The 25,808-nt window shown below is 48.8% G+C and overlaps 1 protein-coding gene across 2 annotated transcripts in view; it reads left to right on the top strand.

The window, feature by feature from the left end:
- SOCS5 (suppressor of cytokine signaling 5) overlaps positions 1-25,808 on the top strand; it is a 162,859-nt gene that overhangs the window by 102,770 nt on the left and 34,281 nt on the right. The window lies entirely within an intron of this gene.

The following is a 25,808-nucleotide window of genomic DNA, read 5'->3' on the forward strand; positions in this document are numbered from 1 at the left end:
CATTAGAAGAGATCTCAAAGAAGTCACCAGATGTCACCAGAAAGAAGGGGAATAGGCAGTAGCACATTCCTGAGAGCGTGCTGAAGGCTGAAGGCGTGGCAGGGCAGTGAGTGGTGCCTTGTAGCTGCAGCAGAAACGATCAGGGTGATGAGGCTATGTGGAGGTGACCAGAGGCCCAAAGAGATGGCAGCGGTGGCTGTGAGGCTGCAAGCTCTGTTACTCGAGCGGGGTGTGATGGGGTGGGGTGTCGTGTGGGCAGGGGGAGGTCTTGGAACTCCTTGGGACTCTGGCCAGGTGCAGGCTCTGGCATAGCCTGGAACTACCGGGTGAGCAGGCAGCCCAGGCTCTCTAGGGAGCTCTGTAGGCCATGGGCAGAAGCACAGGGCCTGGTCCTTCCCACTCTAAGGAGCTGCAAAGACAGAGAAGGCCAGGGAGGACCCCGGGGCTTGCAGGTAGGAGGTAGGGAGGAGGCCCAGGACCAGATTCTTCTCCTGCTTCCCAGATAATGTAAAGCTCCCTGTCCTCCCGGACTGCACTTGCCTTCCCTCTGCACGTGTTGAGTTCTTCCTGCCTTTCCCTAGCCAGGGCCCAGCTTCCACATCATTCTTCTGCAGGCCCTCCTTCCCCCCAGTCCTCTTTGCTATTCTACATTCTCTATCACAGTTTGTTCCTTTCAGGGCACTTAACACAATTTGTCTGCATTGGGCTTTCTAGCTCTTCTCTCCCCACAAAAGTGTCAGTTCCATGAGGGTGGGGACTCCATCTCGTCCCGAGGCATTGCCAGTGCCTGGCACATGATGTGTGGCATACAGTAGGCACCGAATAACTGAATCAATGGTCTGGCTGTGCAGCATGACTTCAGGAGCATAGCATTTGGACACACAGTATTGTCTCTGGGTTAAAGGAGGGATCCACATCCCCCTCAGTAGAGACCAAGAGATTGGGGTCTCACTGTTACTCTGCAAGATAAGACATTAAGTGTCAGCTCTCCTCCTCCTCTAGTACAGAGCACTGGATAATCCAGAGTGGATTCAGTCCTAAATCCAGCCTGGTTAAAGGACACCCAGGCTAGGACATATAAGGGTCTCTCAGCGGACCCCAGCCAGCTACAGAATATGGGAAGAACAGGCTTCAATGGGCAAAAGCTGCCGTTTCCTTACTTAGCAATACATGTGTCTTTCTAAATAACAGATTTAAATAAGTAAGGCAAACTGTGAAAATCTGTGATTAAAAATGTAAGGGGTGGGGTGGGAATAGAGAATCTAGCAGATGGTTGCCGTGCCTCCCTCTGTGACAGGTGGGATAGACTCATCTGCATGAGCACATCTCTAAAGGTCTTCTTTTTCATGGGCACATTTATTGGCATACTGTAGAATGAGCCCTGTACATTCAAACAGCAGAGTCGGCCCAGCCCAGAACAGCTCTGGAAAGGAAGACCTTGGCCTTGGCTGTGCCTCACTTATGACAACAGAGCTGCTTCTCATCAAAAAGAGGAAAAGGAGAGAAAATCAGAAATGCCTGGTCAAAAGTGTAGAGACCTGATGAAGGTGGGGCAGGGAGACCTGAAGCTAGTCCTTGGGGTGGGTGGCTGAGTCACAGCATCCCACACACATGCCACCTCCCACAGCCCCTTGGCCTTCTGCCCATACCTGCTCCCAGCCCATGGCTCACTGGTCACTCTGCTTTCCGATGGCCAGAACCACACGCTGCAGTTGACCCTTGGGAAGACCCCACCTGGGCCACTCATTGGTTCGTGTGAAGAGTCTTCTGTCCCCAGCCAGATGGTGCCCTGCTTGGAGGCAGAGGCCAGGTGATGTCCTCCAGCATCCCCATGGCCAGTCATCAGCTGCCTCTGTCTAAGGCATTTCCACAGGCCAGGTCCTGCCACACTTGGGCACATTTCCCAACATGCTAACAGTTTGGGGACAGGCTCCATGGGTGGAGTCACTTCTCATTAGCATTTCTCCCTCTGTGGTTCCCACTGCCTGTCCTGAGCTGGACCCCTCATCTGTGAGTGCAGAAGCCTGCAAGCCTGAGCTCATCTGCCCGGATGATGGCAGGGCGAGCTCTCCTCGGGACAAACCATGAGCTCAGGGATGCCTGCCATGTATCCCGCTCGTCTGGGCAGGCCCTGCTAAACCCTATGTATGCAGAATGGTGTTAAAGCCTTACAACCACTCCAGGAGGTGGTGTCCTCATCACCATCCTCAATCTTCATTTCATTTATAAGAAAACAGAGACATAGAAAGACCTTGGCCAAGGTCACAGAGTTGGTCGTGGTGGGCCAGGATTCAAACTCCTCCAGTCCGACCTCATGCTTTCTGCTCTAAACTCCAACTAGGCTGCAGTGGTATTGTACACCGCACCCTGACTTCACCTGTTCCACAATGTCACAGGCACCTGTGTGAAGGCCATAGGACAAGTGCAGGCTCCAGGCAGGAGGCCGCCTCTTGGCGACGGTACCCTTGGTCAAGTCACTGTTCCCTGCTGAGCCTCTGGGCTCTAAAATGGGATTTATGATAGAAGCTGCCTCCTTAGGGGATTGGGAGGATTAAATACGCTCATCTGTGTGAGGGCTTGGAGCAGCGCCTGGCACTGGAAGCACTCAGTAACATGCATCGTTGCCACAGTTATTAATAATATGATTATTCCCACGGGAACCTTCCAGGTCTGTCTGTCTGACCTCGTCTCCTCTCCAGGAGGAGGCATCTGTGCATTGACTACCAACATCTCTCTTTTTAACTTATTGCTCCATCTCATTCTTTCACCTTCTCCATTTCTCCTCCCAACCCTGACATGCCATTGAATCTGTTTAATTCAAGCAAATGCTCAGAGCCCCAGATCCCTGAATGCGACAGATTGAGAGGGTGGGGGTGGGGGTGGAGAATGGAGGAGCTTGTGTAATAGGACATAAATAAACTTGCACATGCTCTTCTTTTTAATTGCAGATTCTATCCCATCACGGGGCAATTTTTATTTTGCCTTCTCTTGAATAAGTGGGAAGATGTTTTATTCATGTGCATCTTCCCAGCACGCAGCCCAGTAGGTGCTCAATGTGCGCTGAATGAGTCGGTACATTCGGTTTGGCTCCAGCCAACACGTATGCCAGGCGCTGTTGTAAGCGCCTCACATATGTGAGCTCATTGAATACTCTGGTGCCGTCTTAAAGCCCTGGAGCTGAGCACTCTAAATTCCGGCCAATAAAGGAAATGTGTTTGGTGGCCACCCTCTTGATGGCACACCACTGCATCTCCAGCGTGAGCTGTGTGGCTCCCGCTTCCTCCCCACTTGCTTGTGGCACTGCTCCCCTCTAACATTTAGGAAGAGAGTTTCAGCACAAACTTCCAGCTAGGTGAATGGTGGGGCCTGAGGGATGGTGACAAAGCTAAGCACACACCTCAAGGGACCTCCACGTTTTCCAGTAGTGTTTGATTTGAACAGTGCCAAGAAACCCCCTCAGATCTCTGGAAACTGCAAATCATGGAGGCTTAACATACCATGCCACCGCCTGGCCAGACAGGCCTGGGTTCAAGTCCCAGTCCCACCACGTATGGAGCCAATTCCTTGCTGAGCCACAGCGTCCTCCAGGGTGGAGCAGGGCACGCACCGTGCCTTGTGGGGCTATGGGAAGATTACCCAGCTCACCGTGTGACATTTAGTGGGCACCTTCCTCACTCTGACAGCCAGCTGAGCACAGGCCACTAAGGAAAGAAGAATTCTGAGGGAGAGAGAAGAGGCCAAAGAAAGACAGAAAGGATGCCTCCTCTAAGAGCAGTCAGGCTGGGGTGGGACAGGGTGGTGGGCGGAGGTTGGCCAGGAGGGAGCCATTTACCGGCACAGTCAACAAACAAGGATTGGGAATATAAAGCTCAGCATTGTGCTAAGTGCTGAGGAAGTAAAAAGGAATTTTTATTTATAATTTATACCCCACCTACTTCCAAAGAGAATTTTGAAGGTGACTCACAATGAAAACCACATATGCAGCAAGATCACGAAAATAGAAATAGAAAATCAAATCCATGGAGATGAAGAAAGGAAACCCACATTTATTTACCCCAGGTGCCGTGTCCTTGAATGCACTCCATCATTTAGTCCAACAACCCCATTTTACAGATGAGGAAGACAAGCAAAGAGGCATGTCCAGGGCAGGCAAAGGTACAAGCAGGGCTCACTTCTCCAATAGGCGCAGGGCCCAGGATACTCAGGGGCTAAAACTAAATGTTTTAAAATTTCTTTTAAAATCAGAAGAAAAGAAAGGAACATTCAAGTTGAAAAAAATGTTTTAACATATGATATTAATAGATTTGTCTCATGCCAACACAATGGTAAAATATATTTAATTTTTTTAATGGAAGAAGGAGTCCACAACTGTAAAAGTGCCTGGAGTCTACAAAAGTCACAATCCAGCCCAGGCCACAAACCCAGGCCTGCCAAACTCCAACTCTTGTGCCCCTTCCACACTTGTGCAAGAACATTTGTTGTCACTGAATGTAACACGCGAGTCAGCTCTGTAGCTAAAAAGAGGCCACAATGAGATAAATAATTCTTAGTTTCATAAAAAGTATGTGTAGTGACGTGTAGTGGGGAAATGGGGAAACATTTACTCACTCTACAGTGCAATTCTGGGGAAAAAATGTAACTTTTACAATTTTCTTTCTTTCTTTTTTTTTTTAAGCGATGGGGTCTCAATGTGTTGCCCAGGCTGGACTAAAATTCCTGGGCTCAAGTAATCTGCCTGCCTCTGCCTCCCAAGTAGCTCACATTCTCAAGTAGCACATGCCACTACACCTGGCTAAAATTTTGTTTATAATGAATGTCTTCTTATCAGTTCCACTGGGAAGCAGGAGGGTAAAATCCTAACTTTTATCCAATTTGTTAAATTTCAAGCTTGATTCAAAATTGTCTTTCATAGATAATTTGACTGACTCACGTAAATGTCAGCCTTTTGGAGACGGCCGTCTGTGGCTGCTGAATCCCCGTGTGGCAGATGATTCTGACCAGAGTCTTGTACAGCCCAGGAGGGAGGCACTTGGGTTCCCGTGGTATTGCCTGGATCTTCACAGCCTGCCCCCTGAGCTCATGACCGCTGTGATGTAATGGCCTCATCTTGCTTTCTGGGGCGCTGTGCCTGGAGCTGTCGCTGGAGCCCGAGGTCCCTGCCAGCTATCCTAGTGGTCACTCAGTCCTATCGCCAGGCCTCTGCCTTTCTACTGGCATTCTCAAAACCTGCTCAGGTGCTGTCTCAGGCTCCCCTACTTCCTACTTCCTGTGCTACCTCCACCCCTTTGTGTGGGTGCTTCTCCTGGACCCAGCGTACCTGGAGAAGGGTGCCTCCAGCCCAGACACTCCCTGTGGCCTTCAGGCATGCTTTAAAAGCATGTCTTTAAAAGCTCCCAACTTTCTAGGTTGTGCCCTGACACAGTGGTGGGGAAGGTGGGGAAGGTAATCATGGTAGTGACAGAGAAGAGCTCCGGTGCCTGATCTACCTGTTCCCTCTCTATCCCCCTCCCCCTTCCCACAGTCTATGAGGATAGAGGGATAAGCTTTCCTTCATTATCTTCTAAAATGTAGTCAGCCAGGCCTACCTCTTGATGTGCTAAATGAGGGTCCAAAGAATTTAGTAAACCTTTTCTCTCTCAACATCTAGCTTTCTGTCTGAGACTCAGACATTACTCCAATGTACAAGAAACTCCAGAACAACACGGTTTACAGGACATGAAAATGTATCTAAAAACAATTCCAGAAAGTATTAACCCCATTGCAGAACCATGTTAGTTCAACAGGAGAGACTAACTATACTGACACTTAATTCCAAACATAATATATGAGTCCTCATGTAGGGAACGTCGAACAATATAATGAACACCATCTCCAGTATTTATTTGGCAAACCTTCTTCCAATAGCTGTTTGTTCTATCAAGCCTCAATATAAGTAGACCAGAACATTAGGCACTTCTCTGGTGAAAGGGGCTGATCCTGGTGAGTCTAGTTGTGCTGTATCTGGTGTTCTCACATCTGGATGCAACTTAGATACCCCAGAGATGATAGCACATATCACTTCTTTCAGCCAGTGCTAGGATGTGGGAACAAAGGCACAGTCCATCTCTCTCACCCTGGAGGAGGGCAGAGAGAGCTTCAAAAAGGGACATGGGCACAGCCAACCTCTCAGCCATCACAGTTTTTTTGTTTGTTTGTTTTTTGGGGGTTTTTTTTTGACGATTAGTCATGATTCAAAATATGAACCAGAAATGACTTGGGAGTTCGAGGAGGAATGGGGTTTTGAGAGGAAATTACTCAACCAATACGAAATGTTGGAGAAGAGATCAGACTCCAGGATCTTCCACATTCAGGCTAGAGATATGCAACTATCAAAAGTCTGGATATAGCTGGGTGGTTCATGCCCATAATCCCAGCGCTTTTGGAGGCTGAGATGGGAAGATCACTTGAACTCATGAGTTCAAGATCAGCCTGGGTAACATGGTGAAACCCTGTCTCTATGAAAAATACAAAAATTAACCAGGCATGGTGGTCTGCGCCTACTCGGGAGGCTGAGGTGGGAGGAAGCCTTGAGCTAGGGAGGTGGAGGTTGCAGTGAGCTTAGATTGTGCCAGTGCACTCCAGCCTGGGCAGTAGTGCCAGACCTTGTCTCAAGAACATAAAGTCTGGATATAAATTATGATTTATAGAGTCTCCCTCTAGAAGGCTGTGGGTAGTTGCTTGAGCCAGAAAGATGATTATGAGGAAAATCAAGATCTTTACATTGGAAAGAGATCATCTTGTCCAACCAGCCTTTGAGATGGAGAAAAAAAATGGATGGTTACTATCACTACTTCTATTAATATTGTACTAGAAATCCTACCCATTTCAATAAAGAAAGAAAAGGGCCAGCCACGGTGGCTCACACCTGTAATTCCAGCACTTTGGGACGCTGAGGTGGGTGGATCACTTGAGGTCAGGAGTTCAAGACCAGCCTGGCCGACATGTTGAGACCCTGTCTCTACTAAAAATATGAAAATTGGCCAGCTGTGATGGCACGTGCCTGTAATCCCAACTACTAAGGGGGCTGAGGCAGAAGAATGACTTGAACCTGGGTGATGGAGGTTTCAGTGAGCAAAGACCATGTCACTGCATTCCAGCCTGAGCAACAGAGTGGGACTCCATCTCAAAAAAAGGAAGAAAGAAAGAAAAAGAAGAAAAAAGGAAGAAAGAAATAGAAAAAAGAGAAAGAAAGAAGAAAGAAAGAAAGAGAGAGAGAGAGGAAGGAAGGAAGGAAGGAAGGAAGGAAGGAAGGAAGGAAGGAAGGAAGGAAGGAAGGAAGGAAGGAAGGAAGGAAGGAAGGGAAGGGAAGAGAAGAGAAGAGAAAGGGAGGGGAGGAAGGAAGGAAGGGAAGAGAAGAGAAAGGGAGGGAAGGAAGAAAGGAAAGGAGGGAGGGAGGGAAGAAGGAAGGAAGGAAGGAAAGAAAGAAAGAAAGAGAAAGAAAGAAAGAGAAGACTGGGTACAGTGGCTCATGCTTATAATCCCAGCACTTTGGGAGCTTAAGGCAGGAGGATCACTTGAACCCAGGAGTTTGAGATCAGCCTGGGCAACAAATAGAGGCTCTGTCTGGGGGAAAAAAAAAAAAAATTAGGCAGGCATGGTGTCATGCACTTGTTCTATCAGCTACTTAGGAGGCTGAGGTGGGAGGATCATTTGAGCCTGGGCGATCAAGGCTGCATTGAGCCACAATTGTGCCACTGCACTCCAGCCTGAGCAATAGAATGACTGCCTCAAAAGAATAAGAAGAAAGAGGTGGGCGGGGGGGGGGAGGGGAGGAAAGAAAGAAAGAAAAAAATTAAGTCTTAAGTTTGGGGAAAAAAGAGACAAAACTATAAATATGTATAGACAATATTATTGTGAGAAGAGGAGGAGGAGGAGGAGAAAGAAGAAGAGGAAGGAAGGAAGGAAAGAAGGAGGGAAGGAGGGAGGGAGGGAAGGAAAGAAAGAGAAAGAGCGAGAAAGCAAGCAAGTTAAGACTTAAGTTTGGGGAAAAAGAGATAAAATGTTAGATGTGTACAGACAATATTATTGTGTAAATAGAAAACCCAAGTTATTAGACCAAGTAAAAGCGTTTAGCACGATTGCTGGGTATAAAGTTAACATGCAAATCATGAGTTTATTTCAATATATGAACCGTAAACATTGAGAAGATAAAACATTTTAAAGTGATCATTTACACTTGCAACACAAATGAAGTATTTATGAATAAGTCTAACAAAATGTACGCTAATTTTGTATAAAAATATAAAATTTTATTGAGAGACATTAAAGAATGCATTAATAATTCAGAGACATACTATGTTTATGGATGAATGAGTCTATATTGTAAATATGCCATTTTCCCCAAATTTATATGCAGATTCAATGCATCACAATAAAGATCCCAACACATTTTTGCATGTAGAATTTGGTAAGCTTATTATAAAACTCACATGAAAGTGCAATAATTATAAGAAAAACAAGGTGATGGAATTGCCCTACCAGATATCATGACTTATTATAAAGCCATAGTAATTAAGAGAGTGTGACATTAGCACAGGCGTAGAGAAATAGATCAATAAAACAGAAGAGAGAGCCATGAACAGACCCACACATATATGGATACTTGATATATGACTGATTGCAGATTACAGGGCAGTGGGGAAAAGTCTTTTTAAGAAATGATACCGGGGAGGGGGGACGGGAAAGAGCTATAAGGGGGAAAAATTGAATCTCTATTTCACACCACATACTAAAATCTCTTTAATTTGGAATAAAGAGCTAAATGTGAAAAGTAAAACTACAAACCTTTTAAAAAAAGAGAGAGAAGCAAATACCTTCGTGGTCTCAGAGCAAGAGTTCTTTAATGAGATATGAAAGTAAAGAAATAGCTAGGTGTGGTGGCTCACACCTGTAATCTCAGCACTTTGGGAGGCTGAGGTGAGTGGATCACCTGAGGTCAGGAGTTTGAGACCAGCCTGGCCAACATAGTGAAACCCTGTCTCTACTAAAAATGCAAAACTTAGCCGGGTATGGTGGCTCATGCATGTAATCCCAGCACTCAGGAGGTTGAGGCAAGAAAATTGCTTGAACCCGGGAGGCGGAGGTTGCAATGAGCTGAGATTATGCCATTGCACTCCAGCCTGGGTGACAAGAGCAAAACTCCGTCTCAAAAAATTAAATAAATAAATAAATAGGTCCATGAAGCAGACCAGCATTAAAATTAAGCACCTCTGTTTATCAAAAGTTATTATAAAAGTTGGTGATATTAAATTCTTTTAAAAATTTTTAGGTGTCATACTGGTATTGTGGTTATGTTATGAAGAGAGAGACTATCTTTTAGAGATAAATCCTCAAAATTTTATGATGAATAGTGTTTTAGATTTGCTTAAAAATAAAACTAGAGGAGCAGACGTTGAAAAGGTATAAGTGCAACGAGATTGTCCATGAAATTGTAATTGTTGAAGCTGAGTGATAGGTACAAGGAGATTCATCATATTATTCCATCTACTTTTGTATATGTTTGGAATTTTATCGTAAATTATTTTTGAGAGAGAGCGAGATCAAGGAGGGACTATAAAGAGATGAAAACAAACCATAAACTGGAACTACACATTTAAGCAATGAAGGACTAATACTCAGAACATAGAAAGAACTAAAAATCGAGGGGAAAAAAACAATTTTTTTAAAGATAACAGACAAGTCTGAAAAGTGGAAATCCAAACGGTGAAGAAACAAACAAAAACTCAACTTCATTAATAATCTGGGAGATAAAAATGTAAACCGCAATAAGATACCATTTTGTACCCCCCAGATTGGAAAAATTAAGTCTGTAATACCAAGAGATGACAAGGATGCGGATGCCTCTGGGAGCATAAATTGGTACAACCAATGTGGAAAGCAACTGGACTTGATCTAGTCATGTTGAAGACCATGTCATCCAGCAATTTTATTCCTAGATAAATACCCTAGGGCAACACATGCACGTGCGCACCAGGAGACAAGAAAGCTTTACAACAACGTTGTCAGTAAGGACCAAACACTGGGAACAACTCAAATGTCCATCAAACATAAAATGCATTAACTGTGAGCTTGTCTCAACAGTGAAAATATATACAATGAAACTGTAGCTATGTTGACCAAATGAAGCAAATCATCAACGAATGCATACAGTATATTTATTTCCAAGTTTAAAAATAGACGAGTAGGTTAAACTATATGAAGCTGTATGAATTTGCAGATATTCAGCTACTTTTCTCTTACAAATGGCATTTATCATTCACTCTAATACTGTTTAGGGTGCATACATAAATGGTAAAACCATAAAGGAAAGCAAGATTCAATAGGACTTTTTCTGATTAACAGAAAAGTCAGGATAGTGTTACCTCTGGGCAAAGGAAGGGAGATTTGACTGAGGAAGGACCTGGGGTGATGGAGGTGGGGAACTTCACAGGTACTAGCGATGTTCTAGTCTATATATTTATCTCATGGGTGGTTACAAAAGTATTTGCTTTATTTATTTATTTATTTTAGAGACAGGGTTTCACTCTGTCGCCTAGGCTGGAGTGCAGTGGCAAGATCATGGTTCACTGCAGCCTCCAACTCCTGGGCTCAGGTGATCCTCCAGCCTCAACCTCCCAAGTAGTTGGTGCCACCGGCATGTGCCACCATGCCCGACTAAATTTTTAATGTTTTGTAGAGATGGGATCTTGCTCTGTTGCCCAGGTTGATCATGAACTCCTGGGCTCAAGTGATCCTGCTGCCTTGGCCTCCCAAAGTACTGGGATTATAGGCGTGAGCCGCCATGTGCAGCCAATATTTGCTTTATAGTTCTGCTTTAAACTATGCATATGTTTCCTGCATTTTAAATGATTTTATTTTTTAAATAAAAAGAGGAAATAACATTTTAGATGCGAGTTCTGAACTCAGGACACACAGCCAAGCAAGAGCTCAGGGCACAGTTGAGAGGTAGAGAGAGCAGGCCCCCTGCTGCTGAAGGATCGGGGACTCACATCACAGATGACCTATAATGGTCACTCCACACACGTGATTTGTCTTGCTCTGTCTTGTTTTTCCCAGATAACAATTGCTAATATAATTATTATTCCACTCGGAATGCTGAATATGGTAAATTTATTTATCCATGACTTCACTTATAATGATATATAATAAATTACTTAAGTGTGCTTCCCCAGCAGAAGATGAGTCCCCTGGGGGCAAGGACTGGGACATTTTCATGCTTGTACCAAAGCAGAGTGCCTGACACTGTAGATCCTCAATTAAAAGGTCACTGAAAGCATGGACTCCAGATGACCGGATGGACAGGTAGATGGATGGATAGACATCTTAATGGTTGCAGGTCTTTGTTAAATAGGGGATTTTATTTTCAGAACTAGTGAAGGGATTTTTTAAGCCTCCCATGGGGAATAGAGTGGTTTTATAAACATAAAAGTGCTAGTGTGGTATAAACAGAGACTGCAGCATATTTAATGATTTAGCGAATAGGACAACACATTCTATATTTTGAGTGCTCTGTTATGTCCCTGTACTATTATGCTGCTGGGATTTGTCAGCCACACAGGGTGTGCCACCTCCTTGCACCGCTCCAGGGCACGTGTTCCCTTTGTGTTGTAGGTAAATCGTGTTCCTGGAGTTGTGCAATGGGCGGGTTCTGAGCCCACCTTTTTTGGGGAGGCTCTGGAGTGACAGGCACAGCAATGGGCCCAGGACGTGAGCTGAGCATGTAGGCTGGCTCGACGCACCTCCCACCCCCTTGTCAAGGATGGCGGCACTCAGATGACATGTTTTGGGAAACATTTTCCTTCCTCACTCTTCTTCCTTCTGGTTTTGTTTCTTCTCGCCTGCTTTTCTCCCTCCCTTTTTCCTCCTTCTTCTCCCTTCTCTCTTCCTCTTGCCTCCTTTTCCCTTCCTTCCTCTTGCCCCCCTCACTTCTCTCTTGGTCCCCTCAGCCTCTCTCTCTTCCTATCCTTGTCCTGTCCTTGTCCTTCTTTTGTCTCCTTCTCCTTCCCAATCCCCGCACTCAGAAGCGATCTTTCGGGTCCTCTACGTCTATTTCCTACTCTCAGTCGGCTGGTCCAGCAGTAAAGACCTTGAAACTTAATTCTGCAACCCTCATCGCCCCTCCCCAAGAGACCAGCTCTGACTGTGGTTTTTAGGAGGCCCAGTTTCCTCTGGGACCTTCACCCTGTGCACTCCCCACCCCACTGCCACCCACAATGTGCAGACCCCTCTGGGTGGCCTGCAACCTGCTCCACTAGGTGACCACAAAGCCCCTTTGGGCTGGCTTGGGAGTCCTTTCCAAAGCTGGAGGCAGGAGAGGAACCCTCTTTTTACTTCGAAATGTATCCATCCTTAGCTCCGTGAGCAAATGCCCCCCTCTTCCTGGACCCCACAATAGAAACACAGACTTTGGCTGCCCTTCTTTTCACCCCTAAGGAGGGCTGCTTTTGCGCTAAGGGGCATTAGAAGATCATCCTCTGCCAGGAATGCATAGATGCTTTTTCTCTGCAGACTCTGCCCTGAGCTGATTTGACCTGATTGACTGGAGAGGCAGGGATTGTGGAGCAGAGGGGGAGGAGCATAGTGGGAGGGGGCTGGGAGAGGGAGGAGGAGAAGGAAAGCTCAAGTCTACAATTCTAGAACCGGAGGAGGAGAAGGAAGGACCCTGTAGGATCCAGCACCCCACCCCACCCATTTCTCTGCCAGAGTCACAAGCAGTCTGCCCCCTTCCTGTGTGGGTAATTGGCAAGGCCCGGACAAGCAGGCAAGTCTCCGACTCCATCCCAGCCCAGCACCGCCCACCGCCTTATTCAGGCAAAGAGAGTTGACTGTCTTGGCAGCAAAATGAAACCTTTTGATTTACGAGGAATTCTGAGATATCTTCCAGCTGACAGTCTTTGGAGAATTGCACAAGCCCACACTTTTGTGGGGGCAGCATTTAATGAAACGAACACATGAGTTATTCGTTTTTCATTAAGGATGACGTGCAGAGAGTACATATCAGGATGAAAAATGGGTCCTGGCTTGGGGCTTCACAGCCTCATGATCTTGAGTGAGCAGGAGAGCCAGGAGCACCCATTTCCAGAGGCAGGGAATGGGAGGAGGGAGAGCTGACACCTTCGGAGCACTTACTGTGATTTTCATTGTCTCCCGTAATGCTCACTAGGTACTATTGCTCCAGAGTTACAGATGAGAAAACTGAGGCTCAGAGAGAGCAAGGAACATGCCCAGAGTCACCCAGCTAGTGAGGGACAGAGCTAGGATTTCAGTCCCAGGCTGCTTTGGCTCAGCTCCAACAAGCTGTCCATGCGGGAGCAGGAGGCCAACTGTGCAGGGCCTGGGGACCAGTGGTGCAGACGGGGTCCACGCTGCAGACGCTCACTCCAGATGGATGCTGAAAGACAGAGGAGCCCCGGGGCCTGGCAAGGAGAACCATAGGCTTTGGTGGTCAGCCAGGCCCGGCTGGAGAGTGGCTGAGCCTATGAAGTCTGGGGAGCAGTTGGGCCGTGAAAGTGATGCCCAGCAGTCTCTGTTTTTGCTGTTTTCCAGCTTTCCAGCCTCAGAACGACTTGGCATCTGTATCAGAAAACCCAGTCAGCCCTCATCTCAGATGCAGGTGCAACACATATGGCCCTCAAGCTGGGCAGACCCGAGTTTGAATCCTGAGCCTACCGCTCATTAACTGTCAGACCCTGAAAAAGTGCCTCAACCTCTCTTGAGCCTCCACTTTCCATACCTGTCGTGTTTATTTAACGATACCTACCTCTCAGCATTTTCATGAAAGTTTTAAAATGACATTATTATGAGTAGCAGCTGTATAACAGTAATAATAACTCATGTATATTGAGTACATTTATATGCCCTGTACTATGCTGAGAACTTTACATACATTACCACATTACCCGACTTAACCTTCACAACACCTCTCCGAAGTACTGCTGTTACATAACAGGCCCATTTTACCTGCGAGAAATGGAAGCTCAGAGTTCTTTGCTGCCCAGGTCGTATAGTTAGCAAATGGGGTCGGGGTCAGAATTTGAACCCAGGTCTTCATGTGCCTCCAGCCCACCAATATGAGTCTTAATGAACAAAGTACCTACTGCGTAGTAGACCCTTAACAAATGGGAGTTCCAGTCCTTTCTTTCTCCCCTGAAAGCGCAGATTTTCACGGTGCCCTCTGAGATTTGCTTTAGAGCTTGCCCACATGGAGTTTTTGGAAAGTCAGGAGAAAGTGAGGTGGTGGGTGCATCCCCCATCCAGGGCCCCCTCCCTGCCCCCGCTCAGCCTGCCTTCCTTTTAGGGTTTGGCAAAGGCTGCTTCACTCGAGGCCTCTCGTGGAGCTGGAAACAGTGCGAGTTTATTTTGGCACAGGAAAGAGGGCCCGATTCCCCTTCTCTGGAAGCCTTTGTGGGAAGAGGACTAGAGAACGCGGCCCAGGCCTCTGTCAGTTCCCGTTACTCTCCCCAGCACGTCCACTGCCGAGTCACAGCCATCACATGTAGTTCTGAGAAGGAAATGAGATAAGAGCTTTCTTTCCACTTCAGACGGATCATAAGATTTCCCCTCCTCTCTCCACGCTCCCCTCCAAAAAGAAGTTGAACCAAGGACGTGGTGCTGCAGTTAAACTCAATACTCTTAGCAGGTCTCTTCTCAATCCTGTGGGTACATCCTCACCTGGGTATTTGGCTACCTGTGGCAGATACAATAAGCAGGGCCCATGGTCAGTGTGGTGATGGAAGCCGTAGACACTCAGAGTGGCAAGGGACTGTCACTGTCCTCTGATCCCAGCCCCGACCAGGCTTAGATTCAGATCCAGCCAGTATTTACCAGATGCCAACCCTGGGCCAAGCCAGGAGTGCTTTTGCATCTGTTATTTCATATTTCAGAATCCACACAACAATCTTTTTGGAAAGGCCTTACTTTCCCATTTTTACAAATGTGGAAACTGTGGCTCAGAGAGGTCAAGTACTTGGCTCAAAGTCATGACATGAGTAGGTCAGTGGTAGTGCTGGGATATGGTCTTCCAGCTCTGAGACCAAGCCCTGTCTGTCCCAGGCACAGGAGGAGTCTCTTCTACAACACTCCAGGTAGAAGGTTCATCCAGACTTTGAACTCCTTGGGTGTTCCTTATTTCTAAGGAAAGTCTCATCTAAAATGTTTTTAGGGGTTGAACTGAAACCTACCTCTCTGTCACTTTCATCTATGGGTCCTATAAGTCCTAAATCTAACTCCAGGCAGAGGGAGGAAAGCCAGAGCTCTGCCCTTGGCCATGTCTGTTCTTCAGAGATGAGAAGGTGGCCCCAGATGACCCTTGGCTGCCCCTGTCCTTGTCCTAGAACCAGCCCTGCCACTTCCTAAATGTGGACTCATTTCTTAACATCTCTGAGTTTCCATCAAATGGGGGCGATTGTGTCTACGTTGCCAGATGGCTAAGGGACTCAATGAGAGGATGTCTCAAATGCACTTCCCCGAGAGCCTGCACACAATTAGCTCTCAGCCAATGGTAGCTATTGTCGTTTTATCATCGATAGTATTTAACCTCTCCAAACCTTGGCTCCTTTTCTATGGAGTGGGAATTACAATACCTACTTTCGTTTCCATCAACGCAAGTGGGCATTCCAATAATGCCAGCTTCACATGTCTGGGAGGAACGCACAATGATGCAGGCAGAGAGGGCTCAGAAACCGTGAAAAGCAGGTCACGCGCTCTGGCACCCTGACCACCTTTTTGGGGAGCCTGTTTCCTGAGCCTTCTGTCCTTCACCAGAATTTTCAGGGTTGTGATGTTTTTCTCTTCAAAAGCATCTCCTCTGTAGGCCACTCCCCAGCCCCAACAAACTTTTTTAAGCTAAAGAGAAAAAAAAAAAAAACCCATAAAAATAGACAAGTATTTCATTGGCCAGGTTCAGTGGCTCACGCCTGTAATCCCAGCACTTAGGGAGGCTGAGGCAGGTGCATCTCTTGAGGTCAGGAGTTCGAGACTGCCTGGCCAACATGGTGAAACTCTGTCTCTACTAAAAATACAAAAAAAGTAGCCAGGTGTGGTGGTGGACGCCTGTAGTCCCAGCTACTTGGGAGGCTGAGGTGGGAAGATTGCTTGAACCTGGGAGGTGGAGGTTGCAGTGAGCCGAGATCACGCCACTGCACTCCAGTCTGGGTGACAGAGTGAGACTCTGTCTCCAAAATCCAAAACCAAAACCAAAAACAAAAAAACAAAAGAAAAGTGTTTTATCTCTTTTTTACCTCCACATGCACCCTGGGGTCAGCTGGAGTCTTCCCACCCTTTACAACATAACAAGGGTGATTCAAATCCCCCATCCTGGAGGTGGTAACACTCAAAACACAGCTGAGGGTAGAAGATGAAATGGCACACATCTCAAAGACAGAGAGCAGAGAAGGTGTGCAGGTGCAGAAAGGACTGCTAGTGTCCACAGGGAACCGAAGGCCACTGATCTGGAGGGTGGGAGAGAAATTGGTAGGAATCGGAGGATGTTGGGGGTGGAGGAAGGTGGCCCACACCTCAGCTGGGAGGCCCTACTGGAGTGCACAGTCCCCTTTGCTTGAAATCCAGGAGAAGGGGGCTCCTGAGGCCAGAATTTGTGTAGTTCTTAAAAGTTTTCAGAAGCACATTTCCCCCTGTAGATTCTTTCCTTGAACAATCCCACCAAGCCTGCAAGTTGAGGAAAGAAATTGAACACACCCTTCCTGAGCTCCTCAGGTGCACCTTGTGCTGCTGTCCTGGGGCCATCTCCCAACTACTCCCAGCCCCTCCCAACCCTTCATGGCCCTGCTCTGGGGCAAATATTCCTCATGCCAGCAGGTGAGGAGGCTGGGACCAGATAACAGCTAGTGAGGGAGCAAAGACAAGACGGGCGAGCCTGCGACACAGCAAGACCCTGTCTCAAAAAACAAAAACAAGACATGTGAGCTTGGACTCCAGTGTGGAATCCTGTGTCCACTCAGTGCACCCCTCTGCCGCTGAAAGTACAAGTGGAGAGGGGAAACCCACAGGTGGAGCTGACCATGAGGACTGTCATAGGTGAGCTCAGGGGCTTTGGCGCCACCCCACAGGCCATGGGGAGCTGCTAACCAACTCGGGGAGTGACATCATGAAGAATGTGGCATTTCAGGACAGTTGCCTTCTTAATGAAGAGGACTCTGCTGAGTCTGGTGTAGCCAGGGGTAGCAGGAGCCAGCTGACATGGGTATGAGGGTTACTACCTGGCCCTCTCAGGAGGGTATTACTAGCAGCAGCTGCTGCAGCCCTGAGCCCCAGGAACACCACTGTGGAGGTTTCCAGTGCCTTCTTGGAGCTACCCAGCTTTCCCTCACCAGTGGCTGGTCCTTCCTTCCCACCTGCTGTCATTCTTCCAGCTTTGAGAGGCAAACCCAGAAATCAGCCCTCCAGCTTCCTCTACCAAGAAGACTGGCGTTTACAACCCTGGCTCTGTGGGGCTTCTCTTGCCCTTTCTTCTGACTGCCCCACTTGGCTCCAGGGGCCAAGTGGAGAGGAAGCTGGAGATGGAAGATGCAGCCGGGGGAACCCACCAGGGAGGTCCCAGGTGAGAAGGGTGGGTGGGGAACCCGGCCCTGGCCCAGAGAACTGGAACTGTCCAGCAACCCTGGGGAAGGTACCAAACCACCACTGAGTAGGCAGTGACCTTTTGGGGGCCAGTGAGGGGAGTCCATGGGCTCCAAAAGGCACATAGAGGGCTCCCTTTCCCCATTCACACTCCACCCTCCATTGACCCCAGCTTGGCCCAGGGCCAGGCAGGGGAGGTGCCGATCAGTCTTCAGTAATGCAGCGATCACAGTTTTCAGAGCGCCTTCCCACCTTAACCCTCATGATCCCTCAACAGCTCCTTGGAGGAGGGAGGCAGGGCAAGCTTTGTCTTAGTTTACAGATGTGGAAACTGAGGCTCAGAGAGCTCATATGACTTTTCAAAGCCATACAGTTGATGAGGGACAGAATGAGTTCCAAATGCAGGACCTCCCAAGAATGGTGGACTTTTCCTCTCTGCCTTGTCCCCCCACTTCCTCTGTCAACTCCAGCAAGATTGGTCTGGGGACCCCTCCAAAGGCACAGATGGGAATAAGCACCCTTGGTCAAAGGATTGTAAGGAAAATGGTGGACAGATGGGTTGAAGAAGGATTGATTGATTGAATTATTGAGACCTTACTTCCCTGAGCCTCCATCAGGTGATCCTTATGTCTGTCCTGGAACACTAGCCCACCCAGAAACAGGTGCAGCAGCCCAGGCCAGCCCAGGCCGCTCAGTCACTCCTCCTCTTGCCTCTCCTCCTCCAGAGAACTCCTTGAATAAGAGGACACCAGATCATGCCTGCAGTTCCAGCCCAGGGTGAGGTTGAAACACTTATGCTTCCTATTTAAAGCCACATCTCATTCATCATTTCAGCACCAATCAACGATTAAACCTGATTCAATGAAGCCCTGACAACTAATTTAAACCGGGCCTCACAATCGGCCTGTCGCTGGCTATTTAAAACTCTGTCCTGGCCGCTGGGGCCTTTCGGAACCAGGACTGTTTGTCCTGCCAAGAGCAAAGCCGCACCCGCTGCGGCCTGGGATCCCCATATATGTAGTGTGTAGGGTCTGTTCCAGCCATCACTGTCTCTGCCCGGCTCCCTGTGGGGCTGCGGGAGGGTTCTGGGAGAGGTTGGGAATGCCAGGAGGAGCAATTGGTGAAGCAAAGAAAAGGCAAAAGCCCACTGAGAGGTCTAATGAGCCCCAGGTGCACACGCTTGTGTTGTGTGGCTTTCTTCAGGCCCTGGGCAAATGTGGCAGCCTGCGGGATATTGGGAGCATCGAACTCGGGTCGAGTCCTGACTCTGCAATCCATAAACCAGTTCTGTGACTTTGCCCAGGTCCTTCCTTAGTTTCCTCACCAGCGTGGTGAGAAGAACAAAGATCTCTTCTCAAACTGTCTCCCTTTGAGTTAAGAGATTCCCCCATATCTGGTGATCCCAGGTAAAGCACATGAAAAACCATCAAGTCCTAAAGCATAGAAGTTCTGAGCAGAGCAGGCCTGAGCTTGTGTGGGGCCTGGGGCTGTGGGGCAGCATGGCAGATTCCAGCCCGTGGTCATGATAGGGTTGGCTGGTGTCCCCATGGCTCTCTAGGGCTGATGGAACACAGCCTCGTGTCACTAAGTGTGGACAATTACCCCTCCAGGCTGAGGACTGGGTCCAGACTTGTGTAGTCAGAGACATCTTCCTGGAGGCAGTGGACTTGAGCCGAGCTTTGGAGGCTGGAAGAATTGAGTGAGTCGGCCAGGCGCAGTGGCTCACGCCTATAATTCTAGTACTTTGGGAGGCCGAGGCAGGTAGATCACTTGAGGTCAGGAGTTCAAGACTAACCTGGCCAACATGGTGAAACCCCGTCTTTACTAAAAATTTAAAAAATTAAAAAATTAGCTGGGCATGGTGACAGGCACCTATAATCCCAGCTACTCGGGAGACTGAGGCAGGAGAATCGCTTGAACCCAGGGGGGCGGAAGTTTCCGTGAGCCGAGATCGTGCCACTTCACTCCAGCCTGGGCAAAAGAGCAAAACTCCATCTAAAACAAAACAAAAAAAAAAGAATTGAATAAGCCTAGAATGAGAGGGAAGCCAAACCAGACAGAGCCACTTAGAGCTAGCAGAGCTTCCACAGCCATTTCCTATTGGATCATCAAACTCCCCTTTATTGGATGAGCACATTGAGAGTTTCAGTGACTCGCCACTGAGAGCTTAAGACAGCAGGACACTGGCTGGGCTCTCCTGATATCACTTGCTCTGCCCTGTTCTGCCTCATCCAAAGAGCAGGGAATACCAGAAGTAGGGGGTAGGGAACAGGAGAATGGGAAAGAGGAAGGACTCCAGCAGGGCTCCTTCCTCTAGATTCCTAATGCAGACCCTTCTGGAAGGAAAAACCCATATAAAAGGTACAGTTGGAAGGCTGAGGGGCACCACCCAACCCTACCACTGCTGGGAACCTGAGCTGCCCCCGAAAGAGTGAGAAGGGTCTCATGGGTCCCCAAGCTCTCTGTGTGGGAGGAGACAATAGCCACTTTTCTGAGGCCTCCAGGGAGAGGAGGAGTGAGATCACATCTGGGGAGGGAGGAGGCAGAAACACAGGATATGAGCATCCTCCCAAGGGAGCACGGGGAGCCAGGAGCAAGGCCTGGGGCTGGCTGCCTCCTCCCAGAGTCCCTCCTTCCTCTAGGTTCCTGGGCCACACACTCTGGACTACCTGCTTCTGCTGGGATTCTTCAAGGGTCTCATAGACCCAACTACACTGTAAGCTTCTTGAAAGCAGGTCACAGTGTCAGACTGTGGTTCGGGGCTCAGGTCCTGGAGTAGGGCAGGCTGGAGGCCAACCTACTTATTAGCTGTGTGATTTTAAGCCAGTCCCTTAACCTCCTTGAGATTCTCCTGTGCAATGAGGATAAAAATAGGACCTATCTCATGAGATCATAGGAAAAGTAAATGAGTTAATGAGAGTAAGTGCTTAACAAAAATATCTCCATTGCATGTGCCCCCAGAGCAGCTAGCACCAGCCTCAGCATGGAGCAGGACTTCAGCTCCAGCAGCAGGGACTGAGATCAGACACAAGAGAAAGCTCCCTGATGAGGAGGGGTGATTCTAAACCGAAGGGCAGAAGTTATCTAGGGAATTTCCTTCCCGTAAAGCTTCAGGAACATGCCAGTCCCCCTACATCGGTCTGTCCTGGGGGTCTCACACCCCTGTCCTCCTAGGGAAATCTAGATCCTCCAAACTCTGCCTGGGTTCTTCCTGGGGAGTCTTGACCCCTGCCTTGTGGTTGATGTGGGATGGAGGACCCGGGAACAGGGCTGCCTTCCTCTGGCCAAAGCCTGGCAAGCAAGCATGGGATGGGTGCTGTCTTCCTGAGAGGGGCAATAGGAGAAGTGACGGAATCCCTAATTCAAGACCCTGCAGAGGTGGTGTGAGATCTCATAATATCAGTCTCTAAGTCAGTGCCTCTCAAGCTCTCTGTGGTGAAGAATCAATTTTTAAAATATATAATCAGTCACAGATCAATGCTTTTGTAAAATGCAATAAAAGTTATTTTCCAAAAAAACGATCACACACTTGGGTACCGTGGTAATGTCAATGTAAAATCGCTGTAAAATTGTTCTAGGTGCTCACTCTCAATGTCTGTGCTCAGCTCATCAGCAACCAGTAACAGTTTGTGCCACTGGTTTGTACCACGACAACCACACTACACTTGGAGCTGACACTTTCATAAAGGTTAATTTCCCTCTTTTCCTTCCTCACGTTTGACCTCCTCCTTGATTAGATAGGAGGAGGGATTCCGACAGCCCCTCACCGTCTGTTTAGAACCTCTCCACCCATTGCAGGTCCTTCCTGGTCATCTAATACCATATGCGATACGGAACAGTCCTGACTATACGTATTCTGGCTCATGGGCAATGTGTTCTGATTTGGGTCACTTTTTTTTTTTTTTGAGACAGAGTCTCTGTCACTCGGGCTGGAGCGTGATGGTATGATCATAGCTCATGCTGCAGCCTCCAACTCCTGGGCTCAAGCGATCCTCTGGCCTCAACCTCCCTCGTAGCTAGGACTACAGGTGTGAACCACCACAATAGCTAATTTTTTTTTTTACTTTTATTATTTGTAGAGATGAGGTCTCACTATGTTGCCCAGGCTGGTCTCGAACTCCTGACCTCAAGCAATCCTCCCGCCTCAGCCTCCCAAAGTGCTGGGATGAGCCACCAATTTACGCAGGCATGAGGCACTGCTCCCAGCTTGATTTTTTCTATTGACTGCCCTACAGTAGATGTGTTCGTGAAAAGGTGAGCATAGATTCTGTATTTGATGCAAAAGAGAATGAGGAGAACTGGGTCCTAAGGCAGACAATCCCTTCCTGGGATGGGTATAGGAACCAAGAGTGTCCTTCTGAGTGGGACACAATGCAAAGACTTCTGCCTGGAATTATGACAACTGCAGTCACAATTTTTTTGAGCACCTAAGGTATGCCAGACCCTGAGCTTCACAAGTCATATCTCTATTTTTCCCAGCAATTCTGCAAAATAGGTGTGATTTGTCTAATTTAAAATGAGCTATATCAAATCCATGTGGCTATGCAGGTGCTATGCAGCCTAGAAGGTTTTAAAACGGCATCTTCCAAATGCTGATGTGGGAGTGGCTTCACAGCATCCTGAGGGGCTTTTTAAAAATGTAGACGCCCAGCCCCACATTCTCAATTCTTATTCGAAGCCTGTGAGCCTTCCCCAGCCCCCGCAGGTGACTCCAAAGCCTGGCTGGCTCTGGCACTGCTGTTCTGGGGCTGCTGAGGGCTGGGGTCTTGTGGGCTGAGGGGGAACCCTAGAAAAGTCCAGGAAAACCACAATGGGAAGGGTGCCCAGGAGGGAACGTCAGTAAACTATGATACAGCCATATGGCAGCATACTATACAGCCCTTAAAAATGAAGAATTTGGCTGGGCACAGTGGTTCACGCCCCTGTAATCCCAACACTTTGGGAGGCTGAGACGGGTGGAGCACCTGAGGTCAAGAGTTCAAGACCAGCCTGACCAACATGGTGAAATCCCATCTCTACTAAAAATGCAAAAATTAGTCAGGGGTGGTGGCGCACGTCTGTAGTCCCAGCTACTCAGGAGGCTGAGGCAGGAAAATCGCTTGAACCCGGGAGGCAGAGGTTGCAGTAAGCTGAGATTGCGCCACTGCACTCCAGCCTAGGCAACAGAGCAAGACTCCGTTTGAAAAAAAAACACCACGAAGAATTTGTAATAACATTAAAACAGACATTAAGGGAACAAGACAGGTAATAAATTGCATTATATAGTTTTGCCACAGCTATGTAACAAATGCAAAAGTGCATTAAAAAAAAAAAAAAAAGACTGGAAGGAAAAACAAAATATTTTATTGGTTATCTCCACATGAAGATTCTAAGTGATTTTACCTTCCTCTGTACACTTTTCTACATAGGGCGCGTGTTACCTTTCTAAACAGAAAAGCATAAGCGCTGTTTTTGAAAGAGAAAAGTCTCTCATCCTCTGTCACCCCAGCCAGCAGGAGTCAACTTTCACATTCTGGGGTTAGGCAGAAATTGCTGGGGTTTTTGTTTTCTTCTCTCTGAGGGCAGGAAATAACTCTTTCCCACTGGATTTCCTGCTGGAGTTGGAGGCCCAGAAAAATTCTGGCTGAAGACTGGAGACAGGTGTAAACACGCCAGGCTTGCAAGGCCCTCTGTGAGTGGCTCTTGGGTATCTCCGCGTCCCTCTCTCTCCAGCGCCTGCTCTGGGAGCAGTTTCTGGAAAGCACCATACCCACTTTTGCAAGGCCATCCTCTCTACCTGGAAGGCTCTTCCCTGCTCCCCTCTTGCTTAACGAACATCATTCGGCCGTTGTCTTAGGTGTCCATGTTCTAAGGCGATCTTCCCTGACCCCTAGTACTGAATCAGGATCCCCAAGAGCTCCCAAAACTCCCTGTTCTCGCCAATTTGATTGTAATCATGGGTTACTCCTAAGGCTCTGCAAGGAGTAACCTTGCAGAGCCAAGGACTGTATATCCCCTGCATTATCAAAGCCTGGTACACAGCAGGCACTCAATAAATGTTTACTGAATGAATGAAGAAATCCTGCCTTGAGATCCAGGATACCAAAGGAGCTCTGAGAGAGGCAGGTGTCATCCCGAGGAGCTCTGGCACCTGCCTCTCTCAGAGCTCCTTGGAGGAAAGAAAGGGTCCAGGCAGTTCTTTCCGCATAAAGCTATTATGACTGGTGCCAGGTGATTTGCAAAACCACATCTACGACCTGCTCCAAGGGCTTAGACCGGGAATTGAGAGGCAACCAGATAGCGGGCAGGAGGGGGCTGGCCTCTCCTGGATGGCTTGCTCGGAAACTCTGCCCCATGCAGGGACTCTGTCTGGGGTGGTGGCTAACTGGCACAACAGCTAGCTTCTTGGGAGGAGGTTCATTGAGGGAAGCGGTTGTCCTAAGGGCCGCTGAGTTTCATCTGGTTGCTCTGGGAAGGATGCGCTTCTGCAAAAGCCCTGAAGGCAGAGCCGTTTCAGCCTCTCCAGGCCTCAGAACTGAGCGCCGCCCCCGCCATTCCCCCACCCATCTGACTCCACTTGACAAACTAAAAAGGCTGCCTTGCAGGGGAGGGCAGCTACCCACGGTGTCACCCTCTGGCTGCTCACTGGCCACCCTTGGGCCTCTCCTCTGGGCTGCCCTTCCTTCTTGAGTGCTGTCTATGCAAGGGCCCTGGCCCAGCTGGCCCCAAACAGGATTTGGGCACCCAACCCAGATGGGCAGGTTTGCAGGTGGTTGATGAATTCAGGGCCCTGCCATCCTGTTTCCGGGATCCCCTAGCCTGGGGTCTAGGGGATGAGGTAATGGGACTGCCCCTGTCTCCCACACATCTCCTAGTGGAGTGAGGGACACATCTGGTGCGCAGGCCCACTTTGGTGGGGTGGAACGGGCCACACAGGGGAATCAGGGGTAAATAGAAACGTGTTACTGGTGCTGCAGAAACGTGCTGGGGGCGGGGGCTCCTGAGAGGGCAAAAGTGGGCTTCCAGGGCCTGGGAGGGACTGACCCTGTGCATCAGAGGGCAGTGGCCTGCTAAGGCCAGCCCTTAGGATGTCTCGAGTTCTGCTAGGTTGTCCTTGCCCCACCCTGCCATCTTCTCTGCCCTTTCAATACTCTTCTCCCTTTCCTTTCCCCTCTTCGGGAACCAGTGCCCTCTGGCCTCTGGCAGCCACATGTTCCAGTCTTGGAAGGATAACTCAGATCTAAAATATTCTCATTGCACATTAACCCGTGCGTCACCGTGCTGTGGCTCCCCCAAAGCCTCCTGCCACGGAAGGCTAGTGGCTGACACACTCACCCACACTGAGGTGTCAGGAACTGAGGATGGCTTGGGGCAGACGGTGAGGAAGCGGGGGCAGATTTAAGAGTGGCTCATGGAAAAGAAGACTTCTGCCAAAGGAATGAATCTCTCAGATGAAGGAGTGGTCCAGTCAGAGAGACAGAGTGGGGGCTCCACTCAGAGTTGACCGCCTTCTCTGCCACAACAGGGAGGTTCTGCCTGGGGCTGAGAGGTGGGGAGGGAAGCCTGGGGATGTGAGCTTAGTGAGGGCCACCCACCGTGGAAGATGAGCCGCCTCATCACAGCCGAGGTGGAGAGAGCGCTGAGCAGGGAGCCCAGACCCCTGTCAGTGCTAGCCCAGCTCTGCCTCAGATGGCCCGAGTGTGTGCAGGTCACCTACTGGGCCTCAGTTTTCCTACTGGTAAAATGGGAACAACCCTACCCACATCTCAGGGCTGTTGTGAGAGCCATTGAGACGAGACAGGAAAGACATGGGCAAGTCGGAGGAGAGACGCTGTGAGGCGGTGGAAGGGTAGCCAACAGGGCGTCAGGAGATGGACCTGGGCGAGTGCCTGCCCCTCTCTATACACTGCAAGGGTCAGACCAGCCGATCTCGGAGGACCTGTCAGCCCCAGCCTCCCTCATCACCATCTTCGTTTATGAACAACACTGTTACCTTTCCCTGCTCCAGGGAACTTCCTGAGGAGGTGCCGCAGCAGCTCCAGCCACTCCCCATGATGGCTCAGAGCCAGTGCCAAGGGCCTCGCTCCGACACTCACTTGAGGACGCGTGGGGAAGCAGGCAGAGGGAGGAGGTGGCCCCGCCCGCTCCTGCAGGTGAACTTGCTTCTCCTCCGTCCTCACCCTCTGGCTTATGGTGGGTTTTCCTGTCCTATT

The sequence above is a fragment of the Papio anubis genome, chromosome 14, assembly GCF_008728515.1.
Source record: "Papio anubis isolate 15944 chromosome 14, Panubis1.0, whole genome shotgun sequence".
Taxonomy (NCBI): Eukaryota; Metazoa; Chordata; class Mammalia; order Primates; family Cercopithecidae; genus Papio; species Papio anubis.